An 11,564-nucleotide genomic window follows, 5' to 3' on the forward strand; every position below is an offset into this window, starting at 1 on the left:
GCAGCATGCAGGGTCTTTGGACCATACCTGCCTTGCTGTGCCTGCCTGGGACATGAGCTCATGCCGGCTCTGTGCTCTGTGCATTCCTTCACTGGCCTTCTGGGATCTGAGTCATTGTGCCCTCTCTTAGGTGTAGAGTAATAGCAAAACCAGTGATGAATAATCGGAGTTAATAATAATCCTTGCCTAAGGTACTTGGTGCACTTTGCTCCCAAATAACTGTTGAATGAAAACACCCTGTCTGCTGGGGACATGCCATGGCTCTGCAGCACTGTGAGATTTAACAACATCTGACAACAGCCAGCCCCCCTGGCAAGCTGTAGTTTTCAGCCAGCCATTGCCGAGCCCTTTTTTTTCCATGGAAGTGCTGAAAGTCAGCTAAGCAATGCTCTTCCAGTGAATTAATTCCCCCAGCGGCATGCAGACCAGAGTGGATCCATTCCCTGGGTGCTCACCCAGGAAGTCATTAGCAGCTAGCAGGCAGAGGTCGATCCCATTACCATGGTTTTGTAATGCTTTGTTGAAAAAAAATAAGCCAGTGCCTTAGGATTGCAGCTGACCTTGAATGAAGAAGGAGGAAAAATCCATCATGTCTGGAGCTTGTGTCTGTGGGCTGAAATGCACTTCTGTTGGGATGCTAATTTTAGGGAAAGCAATTTAGGGAAAGGAGGAAAGGTGGGAGCAACATTTTGGATGTGGAACAATTGTTTCATCAATGTATGTCTACTCCTAAAGAAGAGCATTTAGTTGACTCTTTGTGTCCTTTACAGTATGATGGAAAGACAGCTGGAAAAGGAACTGACTGGTGCAATGATGTCTGTGCAGATGTCCTGGCTGTGAGTGTGCAGCAGTCAGTTGAACACATGAACAGACTTCATTTCCCTGCTGGCAAATAGTACCCATTTATCTTTACAACTACAGTGAGTCCTTTCCATGAATGGAGAGTAGCTTCTTTCAACCAGTAGATCCTGGGTGGCTGGCAAGTACCCAGAGAAAAACAGAATCCAAAAGAAGTCAGGGAGGGTATCCGGCTGCATGACTCACATATTAGTCCATGTTCTTTCTCAGCTGGATTTTCTGCTCTTCTCAGTTTTAGTTTTCAGAGTACAAGTGGAGGTGGTTATGGAGAGGGGGAAGGCTAAGATGTGTCTTGCTGTGGGCCCATGTGCTTTTCCTGTAGTTTGGATGGATCAGGGGGAGCTCCATTCCAGATAGATACATGACAGGGGATTGGAAGAAAGAAGCATGCTGTGGTTGACACTTGCACAGCTTTAGGGATGTCTCCTGGTGTCACTAGATGCTTTCTCATCCAGACCTGGACTTCCTCTTTTCTGCCTAGCAGGCTCTTCTCTGTGATGGCCTCCATTAGATGAGTCAAAGGTTACTATTCACTTTGATTCAGCAATAGAAGTGTAAGCTGCTTTCTGCTTAATGTGGGTCCATTTGCTTCTATTTATAATGAATTAATATTTTCTTCTGAGCTGTGAACAGTAGCACTAAGCATACAGCAGGTATGCTGCTAATTTTGTCAGCAAAGCTGGTTAGGGAAGGAGATAAGAGGGGAAAGAATGAATCACTGGAGGGAATAGCTGGCTCAGGCACTGGCGTGTTATCATCACGACTGCACAGCAGTTTCTGTGCCTACTCACCCGCCCAGCATGAGGTCCATTTGGACCTGCAGAGACACACTGTGACATGAAACTCTCTTTCCTTTAGGGTTCCCAGAAAGCTCTGGGCACAAATGAGCTGGCAATGAGGTAGCTCAGTCATGATCTCCAACCACTGGGAACCTGCAGAGCATTCCTGACTGTCAAGTGCTGCTTGATCCAGCAGGCAGAGACAACTGTAGTGACTGGATCCAGATGTGAAGCTATTTAGGGAGAGCAGGAGGTACTGAGCTTTATTGCCTGGGAAGCAGATTAAATCCTGGGACAGCCCATGTGGTAGATTCTTCAAAGTCCTTGAGCTGAGAACAGGTATCATTTTCTACATAATACCATCAGATGCAATTTTCTGAAAGGGCACACTATTATAAGTGATGGGAGAATGTGTTTGAGCAACTAGCTCAGGTGGGACAAAAATCAGACCTACTTGGTAGTACTGGATCACCAAAGACCTCTGTAATATGAAGGTGAATAAGTTGTAGTAGAGTTGTTAGCATCTCCCTATAGCATTTCCTGGTGCTGCTGTTGTTGGGTCCTCCTGGCTTCTCAAAGTGATGTATTAAACGTTCCAGATTTCATAGTGGTGCCCACCCACACATTGCCATGGTTTTAACTGTGTAAAATTGTCTTTGGCAGAAAAGAAAGGATTTGTTCCAGGACAAACAAACCCTTCAGCTCAATCAGAACAGCTTAGAGATAATCACACAACTTTGCTCTTGTATACAACAGCAGATACTATGTGATACCAACCTAGGTCCAAGTCCAACACCTCCAAGTTCATCTGCAAATCACCTTGAATTGATGGAGAAGTGCAAAGTGTTTGTTTTTGAAAAACAGCAGATAAAGTCTCCCTCTTCTTCATTTTTCTTCCTCCTCCTCACCCACAAGTTAAAAACCAAGGAGGATAAAAAGAGCATCCTAAGGGGGAGAGTTACCACATGCTGCTGCCAGTGTTAGGAAAACAGTACTGAGTCACACAAATAATTTTAGATGCTTCTAAATACACTGTGCTCTCAGCAGGCAGCCTTTCCAGCTATAATCTCGCCGGCTGTCCCTAATTCTGAGCACACAGTATACTCTGCTTCCTTCCTGGTTGCAAATGAGTCAGAATTTCTCTGTCACTCACCTGAGCCACAAGGAGTTCACCAGCTCAGTGCTTGAACACTAGTACACAATTACAGGGAGTATTCCCTCACCCTGTAAAAAACCCACCCTGTCACAATCCCAAACAAAAAATGCAAGGTACAATTGGGATTCCCTACTGAAATGCAATAGCTGGGGAACAGTTTTGGCTGTGTTGGTGTAGGAGGCTGGGAGAGTTGCCTGGGCAGCCTGCTTCAATTTTGCTTGCTGTTTGAGGAGCTCTCAGTGGCAAGGGGGCTGCCCAGGGGAGTGGACAGCATGGACCTTGGAGGCCCCCAGAGACTTAATCCATATAGCTCTCACTAGCTCCATTAAAAAAAAAAAAAAGCTAGGAGCAGGTCTCTGAAGAAAAGAAAGTGGAAGAAGGAAGGGGTCAGTCCAGGAACCAGGAGGAGTTTAGAAATCTCATGAGACTACTTCCTATTTGTACACTGCTATCATTCATAGAGCATACCTCAGCTGGTGGTTGGATGGTTGGTTGGTTGGTTGGTTGGTTGGTTGGTTGGTTGGTTGGTTGGTTAGTGGGCTAGGTTTTGTTTGTCTGTTTGGTTTTTAAAAGCAAATAATATTTTAAAGGAAATTTGGAAAATTCTGTCAATCCCAGCATGGAAAAAAAAAAGAGAGGCAAAGTTCAGTCTTAGATGAAGTTATATATTTTCTCAGTTCTATTTTTTTATCATATTAGAAGAATTTTGCTTTATTTTTGTCTGTAAAAATTGGCTAAGTGAAAACACTCCCAGATTGTGCTTTCATTTGCCCTTGTTCTCTCTTTCTCTGTGCATCACCTTAAATATAGTTTTGTCCACCTCATCCCTTAACCTAGATGAGTCTTTAAGTTTATCCATATTTATTCCTTCCTGTGTTCAATATGCACAAATACTTTTTGTCCTGTCAAACAAAAACAATAAAAAGTAAATTAGGAGAAAAATCTTATCTAGAAAGCTGTAATAGGTTTTATTATCTTTGTTTTTGAAGGGCAAAAGAAAGGGGAGTGCCAGAAGTAAAGATGGGAAACATCAAGGAATGAAACGGAGAACACACACACACATAGAAAAAAAGAATGTAAATGAGAAAAGAGTAATGCTAAGGGGAAAAATCCTGGCTAATAGTAACCACTCTCCTGAAGAATAATAGGATCATGACTCAGGATCATGACTTGTTCTGGCGTCAGATGTGGACCAATGAAATGGCAAAAGTGTACATTAAGAGCAAGAGGTCACCAAAGGAGATGTAAGTGGCTCCGAGGGATACCAAGAGCAATTTATTACCAAAAGATGTTCAACTTACTTAAAAAAAAAAAAAACAGTAAATGAAACATTGTCCAAGTGTTCTCAGGGGAGGGAGAAGGACAGATGGCAAACAGACCCAATAGCTCCCTGGAAAGGCTGGAAATTGCTCATGGAAAAGGCAATGACGAAAGAGCAGGTGATGGAAAAGTGATGTGTCTGAAGACTCACTGAGCTTCATGAGCAGATGGGGCATTGGGTACCTGCTGGCAGAGACTGAAGGCACACTTTCAGCAACTGTTTCCCGAGTAAAGTGGATCAGATCTTGCCCACATTGTGCACAAAGTGAACAGGGAGTGTCCCTGTGGTGCCTACAAGTTATGTGATCCTGTGAGGCTGCCATGAACTCCAAATGCAGTGTGGGGGTCATGGGGCCAGCCTTTGATCACTGAGAGTTGAACTGTCTTAAATTCCTTCTCACTAAATCCCCACTTTGGAAAAATTGAGAACAAATTACTACAAAAAATATTTAGTATCTTTTCAAAGAAAAAAGGGACCAGCAGCTGCACAAAGAGCGTGTTTGGTTTTTAAGGTCAGGTTTGGTAGTGACAGAGGGCTACAGAGGCGGCTTCTGTAAGAAGCTGCCAGAAACTTCCCCATGTCTGACAGAGCCAATGCCAGCCAGTTCCAGGATGGATGCACGACTGCCCAAGGCTAAGCCCAGCAGTCACTCTGCGATAACATATTTAAAAAGAGGGAAAGATACTTCTGCAGAGAGAGGAGTGAGGATACATGAAAGGAGCTGACACCCAGGTCAGTGCAGAAGGAGGGACACGTGCTGGAGCTGAGGTTGCCCTGCAGCCCTGGTGATGATCATGGTGGAGGAGCTGTCTCCCTGCAGCCCATGGAAGTGCACAGGGGAGCAGAGATCCACCTGCAGCTCCTGGAGGACTCCTTGCTGGAAGAGGTGGATGTGCAAAGGAGGCTGTGGCCCTGTGAGAAACCCACACTGGAGCAGGCTTGCTGTCAGAACTTGTGACCCCCTCAGAGAAAAAAAATCTGTCTTTCCCCAGCTATAAAGCAAATTAAAAACTTCCAAGGTTTTTGGTGCAATTTGCAGTTTCTAAGTAAGGTGGTGGAAAAAAACCATCCAAAAATAGGTGGACATATAAACTGCTGGGAGACCTCTGTGCTCAAGTGCTCAGAAAGAACTTTCTTCTCCTGGTCTCCATGTAGATTTGGCTGGCAAGCCTTTGATTGTCTTCAGTAACACCATGAGCTGGGGCAGAAGGAATTAAAGCATAACCAGGTAGGTGGAATTTTCAGAGTCTGGTGTGTTTTAACACTGGCCAATGGCCGAATTTGTTATTGGCCTTGGCTTTGTTATTGCAAACATCTGAAACAGTTGTCATAAGGGTTTCAAAATATGTGGGCAGGAAAAATGGCAACTTGACATCTGGGAAAGCTCTAAGCAGCTTCTTCCTTCTTCTCTGAGAATTAGGCATCATATTGAATCAAATTGGAATGACTGTCTTTTTAGTTATCTGCATGCTAACAGCTTCCCAAGCATCCCTGAATCAAGCAGAAAATGGAAAAAGCTAATTCACAGAACAGGACTAGAAACCACTTCCCCTCATGCTCTAATTATATCATAAAAATGGGAAACATTTTTTATTTTTATTTGCTAAGAAGTGCTTCTCAGTACAATCGATGCCTCTGTCTTGGAGTGGTTTTGTGCATTATCAGGGCAGTGTCACTCACTAACAGATGGAAACCGTAGGAATTATTTCCATCTGTTACGGGAAAGGAAAATCATTTTGCCTTTAAGTGGTGCAGCATGGGAAAATAACCAAGCTTACATTTTTTTTTTTAGGCATATTTTCTTGGTGGGTTTTGATGTGAGGTTGAAGAATGTTGGGATGAGAATCACTGTGCTCATTGCTGGCCTGCAGTAGCCACAGGTATTGTACAGGACAGCTGCTCACCTTTTTGTGGGGACATTCCTGTGGTGGCCTCTGAGATGGGGAGTGAGAACGAGTAGCTATCATGTGGGCAGCCAAATGCATAATGTGTTTTTCTCCAGCTCTGTCCTACCATTTAAAGCACCTATAGAATGGACATGGTCAAAATCCAAAACTGTGCTTCCACCAAAGCATTCACTGTAAAGCAGTCTGACTATCAAAAGCCATCAAGAGCAAATGCTGCGTGAAACCAAAATTTTGTGGAGATATTTCAGTGCTGCCAATACATTTGTTGCTACTTTGGGAGATTATATCAAGTTAAACCAAACTTTCTCCTATAGTAGGTCAGGTGCCCTTTAAATCAGGGCACATTGTCAGTGTGGTATGCCTTGACAGAAGATGTTGTGGTGCTGCCCCAGGTGACAGACTCACAATCAAGTCAGGAATGATAGCACAGGTTAGACTATTGTTAAAAATGCAGAATAGCACAGAATAGAGTAGAATAGAATAGAACAGAACAGACTAGTTCAGTTTGAAGGTATCTACAATGATCATCTGGGCCAACTGTCTGGCTACTTCACAGCTGACCAAAAGCTAAAGCATGTTGTTAAGATCATTGTCCAAATGCCTCTTAACACTGACAGGCTTGGGGCATTGACCACCTCTTGTTTGGCTGCTGACTTGGTAAGGAAATGCTTCCTTACATCCAGTCTGAACCTCCCCTGGTGCAGCATTGAACCATTCCCACATTTCCTGTCACTGGGTACTAGGCAAAAGAGCTCAGCACCTCCCTTTCCACTTCCCCTCCTCAGGAAGCTGTAGAGAGCAATGAAGTCACATTTCAGCCTCCTTTTCTCTAAACCAGGCAAACCCAAAGCCTTACTGGATATGCCTTCCTTATGTATCTTTATTAGAAAAATAAAATAGAAATAGTTGTTACCAGTAGTTTGCTGGCAACTGTCAAACTGGAAAGGCTTTAGAATCCATCTTCAAGGATCCATCTTCACAATTTCAATCACAATTTCAAATTTCTGTTACTAAATTGGACATATTAAATAGCAAGTGGCATGCTATTTAATTTGTGGGGCCACATTACAAGAACTTTGAAAGCAGTGATTTCAGCATGATCTCTTGAACTGGAGAGAAGATCTGCAATCAGTGAGATAAAGTTTGATAAAAGACAGGTGAACACTTTGCACTTCAGAAGTTGAATTCCTAATGCCATGCTAGCTGGACAGAATTAAAAACCCTGTGAACATGTGATCTTTATATGAATGGAAAATAACTGTCTGAGCAGTACTTCAGAAAAACATGTGGGGGTTGTAGAAGAACACAGACTGAATGTGAGCTGTCAGTGTGATCCTGCTGTAAAAACAAGGCAGGACTCAGAGATGATTTAACAGCATCATTGTCCGTCTTCTAGCTAGTGCTTCTGAAGAGGCAAAGGAAAGAGAAACTATCATTCAGGAGGAAGAATGTAATATGTTGCTTGGAAAATGTATCCTTTTATATCCATTAAATGTAAAATTTCCCTCCTCCGAAGATCAGATGGTGGTGGAATTTCTTTGGCTTACAGAGGTTGATCTAATTAAACTAAGGATGTCTTCACATCTCTCCAATCCTGCAATATAAAATCACAAGAATCCTATTTAAAAAATCATGTGCACAATAAAAATAAATGCAAACCTGCTTCTTTAAGAGCACAGATGTTTAAATACTCACAGGAGGACCGCACCAGTACAGGACACTTTGTCCTGTAGACTTTTTGAGTCAAGACCAAACAGAATTTATCTTTGGCTCCAGCTGAAGATTCTGGTCTTCCTGCAGTGGAGATTTCTTCAGAACTGAGTGCAAGGATAACAGCTTGTGCTGTGTGTATCTTTCCTGGCAGATCAAACTTTTCTGTGTACAAAAATGGCATGTTTGTTGTACTTCACTGTGAGGGTATTTTTTAATCACATATATTTTTTTCTGGACCACTGTGCTGAAGATGTTATTCTTGGTTGGCATTACATAGATATAATGATGAGGCAGAGCAGGAATTCCTGTGACACGGACATTTTGCCTTCTGGGGCAAAAGGTGTGTTGTAAGTCACTGCTTTCTGCTTTGTTTGCCTAGCAATGGAGAGTTTGCCTGTTTTCACAGCAGTGATAAACCTTAAAAAAATCCTACAGCCACTTTAGTGTAAGCTGCAGAAAAGCAGGATGCAGACCTGTGTCTTGCGGTGGGGAAGAGCTATGAACTGATACCTTCCTCAAGGCTCCTAGGCACGGTGCAGGAGCAGTGGGATGCCCTCAGTGACATCACCTGTGCTGCTGTACAATATTACTCTGGTACCAGCTCCAGGAGCTGATGTCAGTGTCTTGGATCTGCTTTTCACCTGAGGTATGGTATGCCACATCTCAGTCTGGACGAAATTCTGGGATGTAGTTTAGGTGTGTTGGCTGAAGTAAGCTTTGAGTCCTGGTTGGCTGTGCTGACACGTAAGGCAACCTGCAAAGGCGAACAATCCATATTTAGTGGATGAGGCATTTCTGTTAAAATTTATGAGCCTCTTTAAGCTCCCAACCCATTCAAAATTACTGGATTGCTTCACCTTTTCTAACGTGAAGCCATGAAAAGACATTGGCATCATCATCTAGAACGTCTTTCCTGTCAAACCAAGAAAGGGACAGCAACAGATACTCAGAACAGACTGTTTGGGGTCTTGCATCAGCCACCCTGTGGTGTAAACACTTCTGCTCCGGCCAAGCAAAGATGTGTCTGCTGAGGTCAGCTCTGGGCTCAGCCCCTGGTGTGCCGTTGTAGGATGGCAAAACCCATGCAGGGCACCTCCCAAAATCCTCTTGTTTTTCAGGGAGGCAAGGGCCTTTCCTTGGCTCTCCCTCATTGCCACAAGAGGGCTCTGGGAAATCAACAAGCAGATGTGCCCTTCTCGTTTGGCCCTTTAAGCTGCACTACACAATTGCAGAAGTCTGTAGAAAGGCAGCTGCAACTGGGTTGACTTGGAGCAATATGTTGGCAAAGGTCTGGAATAATCCACCAATATTAAACAGCTGGGTGTCCACACAGCTGTTGTGTGTCAGGACAGTAGAAGAATCAGAGTGGCTTGAGTGAGACAGGGGAATAAACCAGAGTGCTGCAAACAGGGGCTGTACACAGGAAATTTAGAAGAAACCATCCAGGGTGAGGACCCTGCTGTTTGTTCTGCAATGGGTTGGCTGCAGATCTCCATTTCTGAGCCATGGCTCAGAGGTTTTATGTTCACAGCCCAGACAGCAAGGCCACGTCTGTCCTGGTGCCTTTCCTTCTGGGGGCTGGTTTCACTGAGCAGCCAGGGTGGATGTCTGCCCAACTGGGCATCCTCACCACGGCAGGACAGTGTGCTGAAGGATGACTTACACAGCCATGGAGAGCAGGCTTACCCCTGGGTGGCCGGAGAATGGTCTAGGGCAGGAGGGCACTGTACACCAAGTGCCATTTTAGCAGTATGAGTCTGGGAGGAGGAAATGTATATTTTCTTTCCCAACCTTCCCACTCTAAAAGTAGCAGAAAGTTTGATTAAATAAGTGATTAAAGTGTAGGCATGTCGCTCTCCTTCCTGTTTCTTGAACACAGCAGAAGATATAATGAGGTAGTAAATTTGGCTCTTAGGTGGAGTATTGAAATCAAAGACAACAAGGCCTTTTTCTCATTTCTCCACATTGTAATTTAGTTTAGTTCACTTATTCTGTAGTAATTTAAGTAAATGACTGGGAAATTATGAGCTCTCTGCTGCACACCACGTTGTGATGATGAATTCATTCAGCTTTTTCTTAAATGTCACAGATGGTTACAAATGAAAGCCTAGAATGAGGTGGACTCACTCACTAGAGACAGGCTGAAGGGGAGAAGGGGAATTCCCCTCATTTTAGTATTTCCTCTTTTCTCAAACCCTCTAAGCAGATGTTTTTTGGGGAAATACCAACCAAATAGGATTATGTGATCAAAGACACCCTTGGATGAAGAATTTTTGAAGAAAATCTCTGCTGTTATGTCCCAAAATAGTATCATGAGGATGGACTATCAATGGGATGGAGGCAAGAGGGAGAAGAAGGGAGTCTAGCACACAAGACATTGTTATCTAGATCAGGATCTTAAGACATCAGGAGGTGTTTGAAGCAGCAAAGGGACAGACCATATCTCAGCAGTGGCATCTCAGGAAGATCAGCAGTAGGATGAGGCCTCTTTCAATTGCCATGGAAGTTAGTGGGAAGGTTTCCATTGAGTAATGCTGCTTGTTTATGTCATCTACAGTATAAAACCTGTAAGGTTGGAAGGAAGACATTCTCATGACTTGGAAAACTAACCACAGAATCACCATCTGCTCTGGAGTAGGGACCTTCCCCTTCAGAGGGATGGCCTTTGGGAGATCTTGTTAAGGGGCAGGTTGGTGAGAAGAAGGGACAGATTAACTCTTCAGCATTTCAGCATCCTGTGTCATCCTGAGAGCTGTGTTAAATTGCTCCCTTCTCCCTTCTCTGAGGTTTTCCTGTGGCTAATTAATTAGAGAGAATTCAAAGCCCTTTGTGGGTAGTTTGTCAGCTTTGTGCTATGAGTCAAGAGGAGTGCACCTCAACAAGTTCTGGAATGTGGGTTGGGCTCCATGAGGCATTTCCAAATTTGGTAGTTTACCTGGATTTGTCTGGGACACCTTGCATCCTCCCTGTGTGGCCAATCAACCTTGCTTTCGAGGCAGCACATAGCATGGAACATGCAGCAAGCAAAGAGGGTGGTAGCAGCCATCCCAGGGACATTGAGTTGATCTTGAATTCACCAAACTGATGCAATATTGCAATACCTTTCCTCCAGCTTGCTATTGATGTTGTAAACAGCACCAATGAACAGAGAAAACCAGAATGAAATCCTTCCTTTCCTATTTTATATATAGTAATAATGGTGACAAGAACATGAAAATCCAGACAACATAAATATTCTCCTTCCTTCTTAATAACCAAGAGACTGAAGAGATAGCCAAGTAAAAATGTACCTTTGACCTCCAGACTTCACAGTAAACCCAAACTTATACAAAATATTAGCCCAGAAAAAGCCATGTCCTTCCAAACAACAGGCACATTTTTTGGCATGACATAGGTTCATCTCCTTACCATCTCTTCAGAGGCCACTTCTCCAGGAAGGGTTTCCTCCTGCTCCTGTATAATCTTGTGGCTCAGGCTCATGGCATTACCACTGTGGAAAATCAAAATACTCAGTGTTCAGCTTGCAGGGGTTTGGTCACAGCTTACCAAGTATCCCCCGAGGAGAAGCTGTCTTATTTGAAAAACTTCAGGTCTGTGGGCAAGCTCAGGTTGTTTCAGCAGGAACTGCTCTTATTTGTGGTTTATTACTATGCAGTGAGCTGGATGAAATTATGAAACTACTTTAGCGACCAATCACACAGCTCAATAACAAGTGCACTGGCACTCAGGTGAAGTTGAGAGTCCACTGGCAGACACAGATCCAGCAGATACTGAGCTGAAGAAAAAGATAGTTTTGTAGGTAATTCACAAGCAGTAAATTGGTGAAATTG

At 43.7% G+C, this 11,564-nt stretch overlaps 1 long non-coding RNA gene across 1 annotated transcript; it reads right to left on the minus strand.

Moving 5' to 3' along the window:
* Positions 1–3,805: 3,805 nt before the first annotated feature.
* On the minus strand, positions 3,806–11,357 carry LOC135299018 (uncharacterized). The gene is made up of 3 exons (XR_010361051.1): positions 11,143–11,357; positions 7,717–8,488; positions 3,806–7,615 (listed from the first exon to the last, which is right to left on the minus strand). It is a non-coding gene; the product is annotated as an uncharacterized LOC135299018 (long non-coding RNA).
* Positions 11,358–11,564: the final 207 nt, after the last annotated feature.

This window comes from Passer domesticus, chromosome 4 (genome assembly GCF_036417665.1).
Source record: "Passer domesticus isolate bPasDom1 chromosome 4, bPasDom1.hap1, whole genome shotgun sequence".
Classification (NCBI taxonomy): Eukaryota; Metazoa; Chordata; class Aves; order Passeriformes; family Passeridae; genus Passer; species Passer domesticus.